Here is an 18,739-nt window from a genome sequence, read left to right on the forward strand (position 1 = left end):
GGGGGGAGGAACGTAAAGGGGTTAATTTAAATTTTTCACGAGGCCAGTGATTGAAGTCCAGTTTTAGACCTTCAGTAATGATGCCTCTGACCCATTTACTGTTTGTAATGTCAAGCCAAGCTGAAGAGAATGCTGACAGTCTACCCCCCACAGGGATCGCTAGTCATTGGTCCGGTTTTTTCTGATCCTTTGAGGAACGGCGAAACATATAGCCCGTACCTCTACCGCGTCTGTCTTCCCATCTGAAACTTTCTCTAGTGGGAGAGGACCCGCGTTTTTTCCCGCGACCAAATCTCCTTCGATTGAAGGGCCGGCGGTAAGATGAATATAGACTGGGGAATTTCTTTTTGTCATCCCCTGCTTTTTCCAACAACTCGTCCAGAGTTGGACCGAAGAGATATTGTCCTTCGCACGGAATGGCGCAGAGCTTGGTTCTAGACTGAATGTCACCTGACCAGCATTTCAGCCACAAGGCCCTGCGAGCCGCGTTGGATAGTCCTGCCGCTCTGGCCGCCATTCTGACAGAGTCCACCGATGCGTCCGATAGGAAGGCTGCAGCATTCTGGATGGTCGGTAGAGCCTTCAGAATAGTATCCCTGGATGCACCGTCCTTAAGCTGAGACTAACTGATCTAGCCAGACCATTAAAGATCTGGCCGTACATGTTGCCGCTACGGCTGGTCTGAGAGATCCAGCCGCCATCTCCCAGGTACCTTTAAGGAATATATCTGCCTTTCTGTCCAGAGGATCCTTGAGGTTTCCCATATCCTCAAAGGGTAATGAGGCCTTTTTTGACGCCTTTGCAACAGCCGCGTCCAGTTTAGGAGCTTTATCCCATGTATCCACAACCGGATCGTCAAAGGGATACCTGCGTTTTAACGCTGGTGGTAAGGCCCCCTTTTTTTTCTGGTTTCTTCCATTCTCTAAGGATTAAGTCCTGAATCTTTTCGTTTACCGGGAAAGATCTATGTTTTTTACGATCAAGTCCGCTAAACATCATCTCCTGTTTCGAGGGCTGTGATTTAGGTTCCTCTATACCCATGGTGCCTCTGACTGATTTGACGACTTTGTCGATTCTATCCAAGGGTAGACAGAATCGTCCTGACTCCTCATCTGATGAAGAGGAGAGAGGACTGGAGAGATAGGAATTCTCCTCTCTTTCTTCCTCTGAAGAATTAGAGTCCAAGAGAGTCTTATGCTTTGAGCCTTCCGCTTGGGATAGGGACCGTAGTGATTCCCTTACTTCCAGCCGGATCATTTCCCTCAGATTTGCCGGAGTTACGGACTCTTCTGCTACCTAGGGGAGGACAATATAGGAGATAACTAATATCTGACCTAAAGTCACTACCACCAACCCGCTCCTGTAGACCTCACCGTCTGCTGTATACAGGGGGCACATAATTTTTTTGAACAAGAGTCAGGTAGAGGGACTCCACAGAGGGCACATTCCTTATGTTTAGACTTCCCCGTACTCTTCTTCCCCTGGAATGATAAAGTATAAAGGGGCCCGCGTCACAGAGTGAACTTTCACGTAGATCACTTACCCGTGCGCCAAAGTACAATACCGGAATCTGAGGGGTCTCTTTAGTCGAAGCTCTGGATCCTTGTTCGGAAGAGCTCTTACAACTGGGCTGGTCGCCTCTATCCTTCTGTTTGGGCTTCTGACGTACCTCGTCTGGCAGCTGCTGCTGCTCACCACCACTCTCCATGACGAAATGCGACCAAAAGCAGGGATCTGACATCTCCACCTGCATAAATACCCCTTGGATCCGGTCAGCAGATGGGCCAGCGCTGTCCCTATTGGCCCAGGATACCGCAGAGGGCAGGAGATCTTGCGGTCAAAAACCGGCACACAGACGCGATGGGCGCCGCCATATTGGAACGACTGCGCATGCGCAGACGTCCGGCGACCCGGAAGCGGCCGCTAACTCCGCCCCCCCACGTCACTGCACCCGGAAATGCTCCAGCACGCGCTGAGAGCTGTGCAGGACGCCGGGGAATGGAGCGCAGCGCTCCGGGAGCTCACCCACACGCCTGAGCCCGGCACCCGCAGCCCCACCATACCGCTGCACCACCAATGGGAATACTTACCTGCGCTGACGCTGATGGAGGCAGGAAATCCTCCGGACTCCGCTCCCTGCTGCGAACGCCAGTGCCGTGAAGTCCAGCAAGGACCACCGTGGCGTCTCCAGGGATCTCCGCACCGGCTGAGGTAGGAGACCCCCCCGCTACCGTAATCGGCCGGCCGGCCTGGGCCTTCTGTCTGTAGGCACCCGTCCCCTCAGGAACAGGAAACCAACTGAGGCAAGGGAGAGGTACCGCCCTTTTGTATCTGTAGGTTTCCTGTTCCTAATGGGCGGATCCCCTCTCTCTCGTCGTGCTGTCATGGGAGTCCGAGTAAAGAATTATTTGTTATCCTGTCCTGTAATATCTGTATTCTCTTTTGCTTCCTCCCCCGAGTTTGCATCTCGGCTTTGGGAAAATGGCCGCCGCGATCTCTAATGCGCACGCGCGGTATCCCGCGGCCATTTTCCTGAAGCCCCGTGCAGCAGAGCACTCGATCTGCGCACGCGCGGCCCCAGGAAGATGGCCGCCCCCACCGATGACAGGGGCAATAGCGCAGAACGCGCGCTTTTGCTTCACGTGCGCGCAGGGGATTCGGAACTCTGGACATGCACACACCACTACGCCACCAACGGAAAGCTGGGGAAGAAAAGAGCGATGTCACCACGCCCACCCGACCTGACCAGCCTGATTGACAGGCGAAAATGGCGACTTTGGTAATGTATTTCTCAGCATAGGTGGGGAATCGGGGTACACTACATACACTATAGTAACTATAAATAAACATAAACCATATAAGGTACCATAGGTGAAATGGTGCTATCAGGACAAACTGCCGTACTCATGTCCGTGCACCAACAGGACTCTCCCTATCAGATATATACCACATTAGAAAAAATGGAGATAGATCCAAGGATAACAAAATAACAACTTTATTAAATATATAACAACTATAATGTACAAAATACAAAAATGCAAGACTAGGATCGGGAAAAGGAGGGCACAAGTCCCGACCAATGAGATGGAAAAACGGCCAACATGGGGAAAGAAAGCAGGCTAAGTGCCGTCCATAGATAGAGGAAACCAGGGTAGTATATCCGTATTAAGTCCAATAACTAATTAGATCATTTGTATTATGTAGTGCGCACTACCTCCAAACTACAACCCGGTTCGTATACTACCTCCTTTGACAAAGAAGGCGAAACGCGCGTTGGTGGCGGCGGGGAGCATCGGTCCCGACCTGGCATAAGCATGGGTAAGCAGATTGGGTAGTGTACGAACCGGGTTGTAGTTTGGAGGTAGTGCGCACTACATAATACAAATGATCTAATTAGTTATTGGACTTAATACGGATATACTACCCTGGTTTCCTCTATCTATGGACGGCACTTAGCCTGCTTTCTTTCCCCATGTTGGCCGTTTTTCCATCTCATTGGTCGGGACCTGTGCCCTCCTTTTCCCGATCCTAGTCTTGCATTTTTGTATTTTGTACATTATAGTTGTTATATATTTAATAAAGTTGTTATTTTGTTATCCTTGGACCTATCTCCATTTTTTCTAATGTGGTATACACTATAGTAACGCACAGCGCAGGCCCTATTTAACAGTATTTATATCTCAATCTCAAAAAACGGGGTGACAGGTTCCCTTTAAAATTAACTTTGTTCATGGGAAAACCCCTTTAACCCCTTAATCCCATATGACGTACTATCCCATCGAGGTGGGGTGGGCCCGTATGACCACCGACGGGATAGTACGTCATATGTGATTGGCCGCGCTCACGGAGCGTCTCCTCCCTGCAGGTTCCGGATCCAAAATGGCCGCGGGGCTACATCCAGGTCCTGCAGGGAGGGGGCTTACCAGCGCCTGCACAGAGCAAGCGCTGGTAAGCCTGCAGCCCAGCATGTCAGATCGCTGATCTGACACAGAGCACAGCAAAGTGTCAGATCAGCGATCTGACCCTACAGCATGATTAGGGTTAGGGGTGTGTCAGGGTTAGGGGTGTGGTTAGGGTTATGGCTGGGATTAGGGTTGGGGTGTGTTGGAGTTAGGGGTGTGGTTAGGATTGGGGTTAGGGGTGTGGTTGGGATTAGGGGTGTGTTTGGGTTAGGGTTTCAGTTAGAATTGGGGGTTTCCACTGTTTAGGCACATCAGGGCTCTCCAAACGCGACATTTCATCCGATCTCAATTCCAGCCAATTCTGCGTTGAAAAAGTAAAACAGTCCTCCTTCCCTTCCGAGCTCTCCCGTGCGCCCAAACAGGGGTTTACCCTAACATATGGGGTATCAGCCTACTCAGGACAAATTGGACAACAACTTTTGGGGTCCAATTTCTCTTGTTACCCTTCGGAAAATAAAAATTTGGGGGGCTAAAAAAAAATATTTTTGTGGGAAAAAAATGATTTTTTATTTTCACGGCTCTGCGTTATAAACTGTAGTGAAACATTTGGGTGTTCAAAGTTCTCACAACACATCTAGATAAGTTCCTTGGGGGGTCTAGTTTCCAATATGGGGTCACTTGTGGTGGGTTTCTACTGTTTAGGTACATTAGGGGCTCTGCAAATGCAATGTGAAGCCTGCAGACCATTCCATCTAAGTCTGCATTCCAAATGGCGCTGGAGCCCTCCCATGCGCCCAAACGGTGGTTCCCTCTCCTCACATGAGGTATCAGCGTACTCTGCATAATAAACTGTAGTGAAACACTTGGGGGTTCAAAGCTCTCACAACACATCTAGATAAGTTCCTTAGGGGGTCTACTTTCCAAAATGGTGACACTTTTGGGGGGTTTCAGTGTTTAGGCACATCAGTGGCTCTCCAAACGCAACATGGCGTCCCATCTCAATTCCAGTTAATTTTGCATTGAAAAGTCAAATAGCGCTCTTTCCCTTCCGAGCTCTGCCATGCGCCCAAACAGTGGTTTACCCCCACATATAGGGTATCAGCGTACTCAGGAAAAATTGTACAACAACTTTTGGGGTCCATTTTCTCCTGTTACCCTTGCTAAAATAAAATTAATTGGAGCTGAAGTAAATTTTGTGTGAAAAAAAGTTAAATGTTCATTTTTATTTAAACATTCCAAAAATTACTGTGAAACACCTGAAGGGTTAATAAACTTATTGAATGTGGTTTTGAGCACCTTGAGGGGTGCAGTTTTTAGAATGGTGTTACACTTGGGTATTTTCTATCATATAGACCCCTCAAAATGACTTCAAATGAGATGTGGTCCCTAAAAACAAATGGTGTTGTAAAAATGAGAAATTGCTGGTCAACTTTTAACCCTTATAACTCCCTAACAAAAAATAATTTTGGTTCCAAAATTGTGCTGATGTAAAGTAGACATGTGGGAAATGTTGCTTATTAAGTATTTTGTGTGACATATCTCTGTGATTTAAGGGCATAAAAATTCAAAGTTGGAAAATAGCGAAATTGCCAAAATTTTTGCCAAATTTCCGTTTCTTTTCACAAATAAACGCAAGTCTTATCGAAGAAATTTTACCACTATCATGTCACGAGAAAATGTCAGAATCATCAGGATCCGTTGAAGCGTTCCAGAGTTTTAACCTCATAAAGGGACAGTGGTCAGAATTGTAAAAATTGGCCCGGTCATTAACGTGCAAACCACCCTAGGGGCTTAAGTATGGAAAAGTGTGAGAGTGTTAGATGGATATTGCAGTAGTCGGGGAGGGAGAAGATGAGGGCATTTTTCTAACATTTTTGTGGATTTGTGAGACAGGTGAAAACGTGGAGTCATTTACTGTGATAGATCTGGAGGGAGGATTGAGCAAGATGATTATACCAAACAAGTTCATCCTCATTATATCCTATAATATCCATCTTGATTTATCTAGGTACATGCGGAACGATCTGAGTCGACTTCAGATCCAGTGTAAAAATTACAGAAGTGGCTGCGAGATGGTTTGTTCTCTGGAATCCTTGGATAAACATGAGAGGGAGTGTGAATACTGTCGTATGTCCTGTATAAATGCTGGTAAGGATGTAATAAACCCATTATGAACACTGTCCGCCCTTTCATTCTATGTGACGTTCCTACATGAGCTTTCTTGGATTAGGCTGCCCTGTCCAGTTTGAGAGAAGGCTTCTGGATAGCCACCTGGCGGTGTGTGAACATCGGAGCCGGGAATGTCCTAATGGCTGTGGTTATACCATCCTAAGTGCTGAAGATCTCCAGCATAACTGTATCGCTGAACTCAGGACAGAGCTAGAACTTCTAAGGTAATAACCTTTACACCATACAAGCATTAGGGCATGTTCACACTGTGCTTTAGCTTACTGTCAGTGACTCGGTCGGGGACTACATTTGAAGACCCGGAAAAGAAAGGATTCTGATGATTGCATTGATGGGGCCAATGACTTTAATAATGCAGAGTTACATTGTGATCTGTTGGATATAATTTTGGGCAGTGTCAACCTACTTCTGGTGGGCTCCAAGACACAGTTGACCACATCTTAGTGCATTTCTCAAATAGCCGGATACGGACGTAAATTATGTCCGACAAAGGGACTCTGTGTTATTAAAGTCAACGGTACTATAAGCGCAAATGTCCATATCCCATTTTACAGGGCTTAGGACGTAAGTCCTGACGGACCCACTGACATGCCATTCGGTGGCTTTCTGCCAGAAACCACGCTTGGTCAAATGAGTGCTCCTGTGTATGGGAGAGATGGCCAAGATGTCCTTCTAAGCATGATTTGGCCGACATTCATCTAATGTGTAAGGCGGCCTTTAGTGTACTGATATTTCTTCTCTAGATCTGAAATGATATGCAGAGTCGAAGAAACAAAGCAGGAGATGGAATCTAGGCTGGACTCACAGAGGCGACACATGGTCCAGAAAGAGGGTCTTTTACAGGCCGAGATAGAAGAGCTACAGGTATTTTTTGTATCCACTTCAATTTTAGCTGCACACAAATGGAATATAAATATCTGAAGATCTATTTCATAGGGATCCGTTTGGGACCCAAAAGAGTTTTCTCGTTTTGCCGAGTGGAGGCAAATCATCCAGTTCACCAAAAAGAGTCGGACTGCCCATCACTAGTGGGGAAAACAACTGTTCAGCCCCCCCAGCACTGATTAGCAGCTGTCAATATACAGTGTACACAGAAAGCTGCCAATCAGTGGTGTGGGGGGCATTTATACAGGGCTCAGCATTCAGAGCTCTGCAGTAGTGAAAATAGGGATTTTTGTATACTCACCGTAAAATCCTTTTCTCCGAGCCATTCATTGGGGGACACAGACCGTGGGTGTATGCTGCTGCCACTAGGAGGCTGACACTAAGTGATACAAAAAAAGTTAGCTCCTCCTCTGCAGTATACACCCTCCTGCTGGCTCTCAGCTAACCAGTTCGGTGCAAAAGCAGTAGGAGATCAATAACAATATATGAGCATATAGCATGTCACATTATAGATGAGAGTATAGCATGTCAAATTATAAAACAAGCATAAGCTAATAATAGGGTGGGAGCTGTGTCCCCCCAATGAATGGCTCGGAGAAAAGGATTTTACAGTGAGTACACAAAAAAGAGGGATTTTTGGTACTCACCGTAAAATCTCTTTCTTGGAGCCTTCATTGGGGGACAGAGATAACCGTGGGTGTATGCTGCTGCTGCTAGGAGGCTGACATTATGCAAAAAAGGAAAAGAACAATAACCCCTCCCCGGCAGTATACACCCACCAACAGGCACTGAGCACCTCAGTTGGTGAAAAAAGCAGTAGGAGAAACAACCATAACTGAGAACACATGAGTACCAACTCAATCAGGACTTGTAGGCCCAAACACGGTACCAAGAACAAATAACCAGGGAGGGTGCTGTGTCCCCCAATGAAGGCTCCAAGAAAGATTTTACGGTGAGTACCAAAAATCCCTCTTTCTTTATCGCTTCATTGGGGGACACATAACTGTGGGACGTCCAAAAGCAGTCCCGAAAAAGGGTGGTTAGAAAGGAAGCGAGAAAAGGGCTCAGGTCGGCTAGTGTGCGACAGTCGCCTGCAGTAACTTCCTACCAAAACCTGCATCTGACGAGGTCTGGGTATGAACCCTGTAGAACATCGTGAACGTATGTAAAGACGACCAGGTGGCAGCCTTGCAAGCGGAAGCCTGGTGACAAACAGACCAGGAAGCACCGACAGCTCTGGTGGAGTGGGCCTGTACCCCAGGAGGGGGCTGTGTCTCTCGAGCACGGTAGGACTCCGTTATAGCAGAACGAATCCAGCGAGAAATAGTGGATTTGGACGCTTGAAGGCCTTTCCGGCGACCCTCAGCAATGACAGAGTCGGATTTGCGAAAATGGGCAGTTCTAGAAAGATAGATCCAAACGGCCCTGACAATGTCAAGCTTGTGAAGAGACTTCTCCAAGGAGTGAACAGGAGAAGGGCAAAAAAGAAGGAAGAATGATATTCTCATTTATGTGGAAAGAGGAAACCACCTTGGGAAGAAATTCGGGGACAGGTCTTAGAACGACCTTGTCCTGATGAAGAATCAGATAGGGGGAGCGGCAGGATAATGCTGCCAACTCGGAAACTCTTCTAATTGAAGTGATGGCAATGAGGAAGGCCACCTTCCAGGAAAGAGAGGAAAAAGACGTCCTGAAGCAGTTCAAAAGGAATGGTCTGAAGGGCACTGAGAACCAAATTGAGGTCCCAAGGTTCCAGTGGAGGACGAAAAGGAGGAGCAAGATGAGCAACTCCTTGCAGAAAAGTCTTCACTTGATAGACAGAAGCCAAGTCCCTTTGGAAAAGAATGGACAAGGCGGAAACTTGACCCTTTAGGGTACTTAGGGACAAATCAGAGTCGAGACCCGACTGCAGGGAGCCCAGAAAGTCCATAAGGGAAAAAGTTATCGGAAAGACGTCATGTGTCTCGCACCAGCGGAAGAAAGCCTTCCAGTACCTGTGGTAAATGCGAGAAGAAGCTGGCTTCCTGGCTCTGATCATGGTCTGTATGACCTGATGAGAAAAACCAGACTCCCTCAGAACCGCAGCCTCAACAGCCATGCCGTGAAACGCAGGGACTGAGAACTCTGGTGGAAGAGTGGACCCTGTGAGAAGATCTGAGCGGTCTGGGAGTCTCCAAGGGGTATCCGCAAGCATGTTGACCAGCTCCGCGTACCAGGGGCGCCTTGGCCAATCTGGAGCTATGAGTATGACCGGAATCCCCTCTAACCTGATCTTTTTTACTACCCTTGGGATCAAGGGAAGTGGGGGAAAGAGGTAAGGAAACAAACTGCGACCATGGGATTACCAGGGCGTCGTGGCTGATGGCCAGAGGGTCCCGGGATGTGGCGACAAACTGAGGAACCTTGTGGTTCATCTGAGACGCCATGAGGTCGACATCTAGGGTGCCCCAACGAAGACAAATCTGGTCGAATACTGAGGGATGGAGAGACCACTCGCCCGCCGCCAGGCCCCGGCGGCTGAGGAAGTCGGCTGCCCAATTTTCGACGCCCGGAATGTGGACAGCTGAAATGACCGGAACGTGACGTTCCGCCCAATGAAGTATCCTTGCTGCCTCTGCTATTACCTGACTGCTGCGCGTCCCGCCCTGGTGGTTTAAGTACGCCACGGCCGTGGCGTTGTCCGACTGGATGCAGACGGGATGACCGGCCAGGAGTGATTGCCAGTGGAATAGGGCAAGGAAGATTGCTCTGATCTCCAGTAAGTTGATAGGAAGAGCCTCCTGGTGGGTCCAGCGACCCTGCGCTGTGAGATGTCGGAAGACCGCTCCCCAACCGAGCAGGCTGGCATCTGTGGTGATGACCTGCCACTGAAGCGGAAGGAAAGACCTCCCTCTGAGGAGCGATGAAGACCGGGTCCACCAGGTCAGTGACTGCCGAACCTGCCGAGGCAGACGAACGGAGCGGTCCAGTGAAGTCGTGGATCTGTTCTAAGTGGAGAGAAGAAACAGTTGGAGGGGACGTGTGCCAACGCATGGAATAGACGGCAGGGCAGCGCTGACAGGTCCAGGGGGGAAGGGAGCCCTTCCCTTCCCCCGATATAAATTCATTACCATGATCTTCAGCGCTGTATGAGGGTCGTCCAGGGGCCAAAGGGAAGCAGGGACGTTGGAGAGAAGAACCCTCTTCCAGGAGACGGCATCAACCCCCTTAGGAAAAAAGGCGGGAGGTCACCGCTGGTGACTACCATCTCCCTCTCAACCCTCTCTGAGGACAGGGGTGAGGAGGAAATTCGGCACAGGAACCATGGGACGTCCCAAAGCAGTCCCAAGGGCGGGAAAAACAGACTTCCATCAGGTCAGAGGACTCACCACTGCTGCCTGCAAGATATTCTTGTAACATACATAGTTAGTAAGGCCGAAAAAAGACATTTGTCCATCCAGTTCAGCCTATATTCCATCATAATAAATCCCCAGATCTACGTCCTATAAGAGAGGCCTCCCCGTCGGGGAATCGAACCCCGGTCTCCCGCGTGACAGGCGGGGATACTTACCACTATACTAACGAGGATTGGCTGTGCCAAACTAACGAGGAGATCCTTCTGCCTAGGCTGGCGTCCGCCGAAGCGTAGGTATGGACCTTGTAAAATTTGGCGAACGTGTGGATGGAAGACCAAGTTGCCACTTTGCAAAGCTGTAGGGCAGAAGCCCTGTGGTGCACCGCCCAGGAGGTACCGACTGCCCGGGTAGAGTAAGCCTTAATCCCAGGAGGGGACACTCTGTTCTTGACCCGGCAAGCCTCCAAAATTGCCGTTCTGATCCAGCGAGCAATAGTCGCCTTGGAAGCCGGCTGGCATCTGCGCGTGCCATCAGGAATGACGAAAAAAGAATCCGTCTTCCGGAAAGAGGACGTTCTATCCAGGTAGATCCTCACTGCCCTGACGAGGTCCAGTTGTTCAACGATCGCTCCAGAGGATGAGTCGGAGCTGGACAAAAGGAAGGTAGAATGATGTCCTCGTTGAGGTGGAAGGTGGAAACCACCTTAGGAAGGAAAGAAGGTGGAGGCCGGAAGACCACCTTGTCCTGGTGACTGACCAAGAACGGCGGTCGGCAAGACAGGGCCACTCCTTGAAGAAAGGTCTTAACCTGTGGTCGGGAAACTAAAGTCTTCTGAAAAAGGATGGAAAGTGCAGAGACCTGGCCCTTCAGGGAACTAAGAGCCAGGTCCGAATCCAGTCCTGCCTGAAGGAAGGCCAAAATGGAAGGCAGGGAAAAGGACGTACGTGAAACGCGGTTGGACTCGTACCAACGGAAGTAAGCCTTCTAGGTACGATAGTAGATCCCGGAAGATGAAGGCTTACTGGCCTGAATCATGGTGTGAGTCACCCGGTCCGAAAGGCCGGACGCTCTTAGAACTACGGTCTCAACGGCCACGCCGTTAAACTGAGCGACCGAGAATTCGGGTGGCAGATCGGACCCTGAGACAGCAGATCGGGCCTGTCTGGAAGGCGCCAGGGAGCGTCCGCGAGAAGATTGACGAGCTCCGCGAACCAAGCTCTCCTGGGCCAATCCGGGGCGATCAGGATGACCGGCACCCCTTCCACTTTGAACTTCTTCAACAGTTTGGGAAGCAATGGAAGGGGTGGGAACAGGTAGAGCAGCACGACCTGTGACCAAGGAAAGGCCAGAGCGTCAACGCCCACTGCGAGAGGATCGCGAGACCTGGAGACGAACTGCGGAACCTTTATGATCATTCGAGACGCCGAGAGATCCACGTCCGGAGTCCCCCATCGAAGACAAATCTGATGGAAGACCTCCGGATGCAAGGACCATTCCCCTGCCGCGAGGCCCTCGCGGCTGAGGAAGTCGGCGGCCCAGATGTCCACGCCGGTGATATGCACCGCGGATATCACCGGAACCGTTGCCTCTGCTCAAAGGAGGATCTTGGATACCTCAGCAAGAGCCCAGGAGCTCCGGGTCCCCCCCTGATGGTTGACATATGCCACAGCCGTGGCGTTGTCCGTCTGGATCCGGCCTGGTAGGCCCCTGAGAATCCTTTCCCAGTGGGGGAGGGACAGAAAGATGGCCCGAATTTCGAGGACATTGATTGGCAAAGATGACTCCTGCGACGACCAACAGCCCTGAACCGTCAGGTGGCGAAAAACCGCACCCCAGCCGAGCAGGTTGGCGTCCGTCGTCACCACCTGCCAGAGAACTGGAAGGAAGGACCTGCCCTGGGAGATGAGAGGTGACGACAGCCACCAGTTGAGAGACCGTTTGACCCGAGAAGAGAGTCGGATCGGCCAATCCAGGGAGAAGACCTGTCCCACTGACACAGAATGGCTTGCTGAAGAGGTCGCGAAAGAAATTGGGCGAAGGGAATCGCTTCTAATGTAGCTACCATCCTCCCCAGAACCTTCATGGCCGATCGGAGGGAGGGAGGCCGAGGACCCTGGAGCAACCGTACGTCCCGACAAAGAGAGCATCTCTTGTCTTTGGGAAGGAAGACTCTGGTCTGACGAGTGTCGAAGAGCATTCCCAGAAAGATGATGCGCTGAGAAGGAATAGGGCAGTACTTCTTTCGGTTGACCAGCCACCCGAAACGGGCTAAGGAGTCGAGAACAATGGACAGGCTTTCGTGAGCCTGAGAAAAGGACGGAGCCTGATGAGGATGTCGTCGAGGTATGGAAACAGGACCAGGCCTCTGACTCTCAAGATGGCCATCAGTGCCACCATGATCTTCGTGAACACAATTGGAGCGGTTGCAAGACCGAACGGCAGGGCGACGAACTGAAAATGTTCTTGTTGCACTGCAAAGCGCAGGAATCTGTGCTATCCGGGAAATATCGGGACATGGAGGCACAGAAATTACTGGGCCTCCATGGAAGCAATTACTGAACGAAGGGATTCCATCCTGAAGTGTCTCAGACGAACTCTCCTGTTCAGCAATTTGAGGTCCAGAGTGGGGCGAACCTTGCCGTCCTTTTTCGGTACCACAAAAGGGTTCGAGTAGAAACCCGTGAACCGTTCTTTTTCTGGGACGGGAACGGTTGCCCCGGCTTTGAGAAGAGAAGCGAAGAAGCCCGGAACTAGAGCGGGATCTCTTGGAGGACGGGATTCGAAGAAACGATCCCGGGGTCGTGAAACGAACTCTATCTTGTATCTCGAGGATACAACTTCCCTGACCCATGCGTCCTCTACTGCGGAAAACCAGACGTCCCTGAAAAAGAGAAGACGGCCGCCGAACCTGGGAGTTGGGCTGGAGTCTTGCCGAGAGTCATGCCGAGGTGGATCTGGGCCTGGAGTGTCTACCCTGGGAGAAGCGAGGACGCCAGGACGGAGTGAGCCTAAAGGACACCGCCTTCTTCTCTTGACGTGCCTGTGGCCTCTGTAGCTGCTGGGAAAAGGAGTTTGATGCAGCAAAGCGACGAAAAGGCCAAAAGGAGCGAAACTGCAGTCTACGAGAAGAGCGACGAGGCTTAGCCTGGGGGAGAAGAGAACTTGTACCCCCGGTGGCATCCTTAATGATTTGATCCAGCTGGGAACCAAAGAGACGAGAGCCCTGGAAGGGCAGACTGGTGAGGGACTTTATGGAAGATAAGTCCGCCTGCCAGGTCTTGAGCCAAACGGTCCGGCGGATGGCAACAGCTTTGCTGGAAGCATGAGCCGCACAAGACGCGGTATCCAGGGAGACGGAGACCAGGTATTCACCAGCATGGGAAATCTGGTTAGCAAGCTCCGCCAGTTGCACGGGAGGCGCCCTGTCCAGGATACCTCGACGGAGATCTTTGGCCCATTTGGAAATGGATATTGCGACCCAAGTGGAAGGAAAGGCTTGGCATAGAGCCGCTGCAGCCGCTACAAAGGCTGACTTCGCAAAGGATTCTATAACTATCGTTAGAATCCTTCAAGGATGCTCCGCCGGACAGTGGAAGCACCGTGTTGGTGGACAGCCTGGAAACAGGGGGATCCACCGAGGGAGAGACCGTCCAATTGGCGGTAAGTTCTGGAGAAAAGGGATATAAAACACGCAGGCGATTTCCCCTCTGAAAACGTCTGTCGGGTTCTCTCTCTGGACAAGATTTCCTCGAGCAAAAAACTTGGAAGGTGGTTTGGCCCGTCTAAACGAAAACCGCCTGATCTGCGGGTTCCGTAGAGGGATCCTTAATGACACAGGTTTGGTTTATAGCTCCAATAAGATTCTGGACCATATCCCTCATGGTGGCGATTTGGTTAGAATCCAGCTCCGAAATATCCTCCAAGGGCGCATCAGAGAATGCCTCGCCTGAGTCAGGGGAGGAGGATTGGGGGGACGCCAACCGCAGAGGAGGGCCGTGTGGCGAGATGGAGCGAGAAGAGGACTCAGACCGACGTTCTTGTCTGGACCTTTTGTGGCTTATCAAGGAGGGCTCGGACGATGGCTCCTGCGACCTGCTGGCTACTGCGGGGGGCTGCAGGGGTAATCGATCCGGCACGGACACCAGGGTTTGAGATACCCGTGTTAAATCGGCCACCGATTGTGACAGAGAGGAAGCCCAGCCTGGGATGGGGGTATCACTCTGGGGCGGATCGACTGGGGGATCCTGGGCGGTGGGAACAATCGGGTTGCTGCAGGACTGACATAGCGGAGTGTCAGTCTGCAGTGCAGAGCTACTTACGGCAGACGAAATCCAGAGGAAGCTGTCCGGCTAGATGGTATGGACCTCCGGCGAGAAATAGACCCTTATGCAGGAGGGAGGTAAGGCCTGCTGCCGTAATCTTGATCGATCTGCGCTGCTTAAAATTAACTTTAATTGCTGGGGTTCGGACTCACAGCTCTCTGTTTGCAAGCCTGCACACCTTACCACTGTACTATATCACTCTGTTGTTGTGGAGGAGGGGACTCGTGGTTCAGGAGTCCCAAGATGGCGCCGGTGGGAGGAGAAAAGGCAGTTCTCAGTGAAATTGTCGGGCGGGAGAAAAGCCCGCCCGACGAACAAGGAAAGGGGGCGGAGTCCGGCACCGAAAGTAGGCCCAGGCAGAAGCCGGGGCCTAAATTAGCGATCGGTGACCGGCATGGAAGGGCCGCAGCGGTGAACAGTGCGCCGCAGAAGGCTGTAGGTGAGTGGCCGCCTACAGCGGCGGGAGTAGCGCAGCTGCAAGTCCAAAGCGGTGTGGCGGTCTGGCAAACCGCCACGCTGAGGGAGGATGAGCGGCGCTGTAAGCGGCCAGAAGGACGCAGCTGCAGGGGGCCCGAAGCGATGCGGCGGCCGGCAAAGCCGCCGCGCTGAAAAGAAATGAACGGCCGCATACAGCGGCCGGAGCAGGGAAGCCACAGAGGGCCGAAGCGATGCGGCGGCTGGTAAGCTGCGCTGAAAAGAAATGAACGGCCGCATACTGCGGCCAGAGCGATGCGGCGGCTGCCAAAGCCGCCACGCAGAAAAGAAATGAACGGCCGCAAACAGCGGCCGGAGCAGGGGAGCCACTGAGGGCCAATGCAATGCGGCGGCTGGCAAAGCCGCCGCGATGAAACTGGGGCTGGGAAGCCTGCAGGACCCGAGGCGGACATGGCAAGGTCACGCTGATAGCGTGCCCGGACAAGAAGCGGCGCGGTGGTCCGTAAAGGCAGCTGCGCCGGAACAGGGGACAGGGAGGCCGCATCCACGGAAGCGGCGCGGCTGAAAAGAGATGCGATTCGCATCAGAAAACCCCTTAAATAGGAACCCCCTTTTTAGGATCCAGGGAAGCCACAGGGTGGGGAGGGAAAATACTCACCTAAACATCCCCCGCCGGTACTAACCTGGAAGGAATGAGACGTCCACGGAGCTGATGGACGTCCTCGTCTCCTCCGACCGACAGGCTCTGGTGGGTGAGTGGGTGGGGGACGGAGCCAGGACCGGACTTCTGAGCACGCTTGTGTGCTAGGATCTTGGTCCTGGAGAGGGATCTATGAGGATACGGGGTGGCAGTACACGCCATACTCATAGTCCGCATAGTGGGACTACAGGTGTGACTGTTCACCCTGTATCCCTCCGGAAAAACCTGAAAGGAAACGACGCAAATTGAGGTAGATAAGGGTCTAATGAAAGACCCGTGTCCACCTCCTACTGACACTAAGCTAAACTGAAGAGTATAATGCCAGTTGGTGGGGTGTAAACTGCAGAGGAGGAGCTAACTTTTTTTATTTGCATAGTGTCAGCCTCCTAGTGGCAGCAGCATACACCCCCATGGTTCCTGTGTCCCCCAATGAGAGGCGATAAAGAAATAAAGTGCTGGACTTTCCCCAGCGACCAACGATCTCCCAGCAGGGGCCTGATCGTTGGTCGCTGTCACACATAACGATTTAGTTAATGATATCGTTGCTACGTCACAAAAAGCAACGATATCGTTAACAATATCGTTATGTGTGACGGTACCCTAAGTTTAGTTGCCAGCCCAGGTGAGAGGGTATCGCAAGTGATATAGATGACTCAGCGTAGACTTGGAATAGCGGCTAGACAGTCGATCAAACAGGGCAGGACGACCACGCCTCTAGGGTGCAAGAGGAACATGACAGCCGCCATGACCCTTGCGAACACTCTGGGTGTAAAAGGTAAAAATAAGAGTTTTGGGTCTGAATAGCAGACCTGTCCGTGTGCCTCCTACAGACACTAAGCAAGAACTGGTTAGCTGAGAGCCAGCAGGAGGGTGTATACTGCAGGGGAGGAGAGAACTTTCCTTGTATCACTTAGTGTCAGCCTCCTAGTGGCAGCAGCATACACCCACAGTCTGTGTCCCCCAATGAGGTGAAGGAGAAACAGTGATTTTTATCACCACTGCTGCACCCAGTAAACTAAGTGACACATCGCTGGAAGCAGGGTCTCTGTCTCTACATCATGCTGCTGTCAAACTACATAGCAAAAACCTGCTAACATTTTCTTTAAAGGGAATTTCCAAAAAAACCATGCAGGGATTGCCTGCCATACACAGGAAATTCCCGCATGTTTACGGTCTAACAGGTGGGAAACATGCGGGGCGAGACCTCCAGCATGTCACCCAAGCACCCCAATGCTCACTCGAGTGGTGAGCGCGCTTGCTCAACACTAGAAAGGTCCTTATGTACTTAAAAAGGGTTTTTGATTCAACAAAATGTAGCTAAACTCAGTAGTTGCCATAAAGTAAAGATGGAGAGAAAGTAGCACAAATAGGGTCTTCTTCAACAACTTAATTTAGGTTAAAAACAGATTATGCCATTCTGATCCATTAAAATATGCGTTTGGAAATGTTGTTCAGCTGCTGCAGATCCTCGAGTCATCAGTCCAATTTTAGATATGGGATAGAGGATTTATAGAATTATTTTGCGATGCTGAGGCGTGAAGACATCAGATGCCAAGGAAACAATATTATGCAGTTCAATTCAACGCGTTTCACAGTATAAGACCTTCAGGAGGACCTCTTCACATCAGACAAGTCTTTTTCATATGTGGTTTTTCCCTGAAGAAGTTATATACTTTGAATAAAACTACATTATTTTCCGGTCATTTGATGTCATCAATCCTCAGCAGCACATAATACTCCCACAAATCCTCCATCTCATACATAAAGTAAAGCCATCAGTACTTATTTGATGAATCCTTGTCACTCTGGCACCATCGCTCCCTGACGCTCTGTATTACAGCTCCCTTCATGTGATACCAGGCATGTTACCACTGCAGCCAATCACTAACTTCTGAAGAAAAGCAAATGAGTTGTCAGGGAGCAACAATGCAGGATTGGCAGGGATTTAATCAAATAAGTAATGGTTGTTTCATTATTTTAGTACCTTTACTGCCTTGAAAAAGTTTTTAAAAAAAACGACAAATAAAAACATCTGCTTTGTTTGTATACCATTTCTGGTTTGGTTTGTTCCGTCAGAGTCAGATGTCACAGCTCTCAGCAGATATACGGACTCTGATGGCTTCAGAGAGACGGCTGCGGCAGGACCTGGAGCAGACAAACCTGGAGAAGCGAGAACTTCTGGAACTCCTAAAAGAATTGCAGAGAGGAGGCCGAACCACAAACAAGGAGGAAATACATAAATCTTCCAGTGACCGTTCTTCATCGCCCCTGAAAGCTTTAGAAGAACCAGAGAGAAGGTCTCTATAATCTAAGCACTGGTTAGGATGTAGCATCTAGTGAGTTTTGACCCTTATAGCCATGTATTTTAGAAAACCTGGGATGATGACAAGCCCCTCCAGGAAGGGAATGTAGGTTGTGTTACGTTAAGGGTTGCTCTTCCCGAATACATGCAATAATGAAGGCTATAAGAAACTGTCCGAATGTTATTATAGTGCTTTGGCACAAAGCACTATATTGTTATTCCATCGTAGTTAACTTATTATTATTATTCAGTCCGCAATTAATGCGGCCCGAACCGCTGCACGCACAGACTCCAGTGAGGCGTCATTTCGAAGCCAGCGTTCACGAGAGGTGTGCCAAGTATTTTTCATGCCGATCGGATTTGTAGTTTTGGCGCAATTTGCGTTTGAAAATTTTGTCTCAATGTATTTCAATAGGGAAAACATTTTCCCATACGGTTATAATGGGCTGATTTCTGAGGCAATTTCAAAATAACTGCCAACTGCCACCTGGCTGATTAGCTCATTGATGTGCGCAGTCAGACCCAGTTACTATGCCAACGCCTACGAACTCTACATGACCTCACCAGGACACAGTTTTGCCAGATAATATCAGCTCTTAAAGTGACCCGCCCACCAAATCGGACCCTGAGGTGCCCAGCCCACCAAATCGGCCCCCGAGTGGCCCCGCCCA

At 50.5% G+C, this 18,739-nt stretch overlaps 1 non-coding gene across 1 annotated transcript; it reads right to left on the reverse strand.

The window, feature by feature from the left end:
* Positions 1-10,469: 10,469 nt before the first annotated feature.
* On the reverse strand, positions 10,470-10,541 carry TRNAD-GUC (transfer RNA aspartic acid (anticodon GUC)). The gene has a single exon. It is a non-coding gene; the product is annotated as a tRNA-Asp (tRNA).
* Between the last annotated feature and the right edge of the window lie 8,198 nt (positions 10,542-18,739).

Source organism: Ranitomeya imitator, chromosome 6 (genome assembly GCF_032444005.1).
Source record: "Ranitomeya imitator isolate aRanImi1 chromosome 6, aRanImi1.pri, whole genome shotgun sequence".
Classification (NCBI taxonomy): Eukaryota; Metazoa; Chordata; class Amphibia; order Anura; family Dendrobatidae; genus Ranitomeya; species Ranitomeya imitator.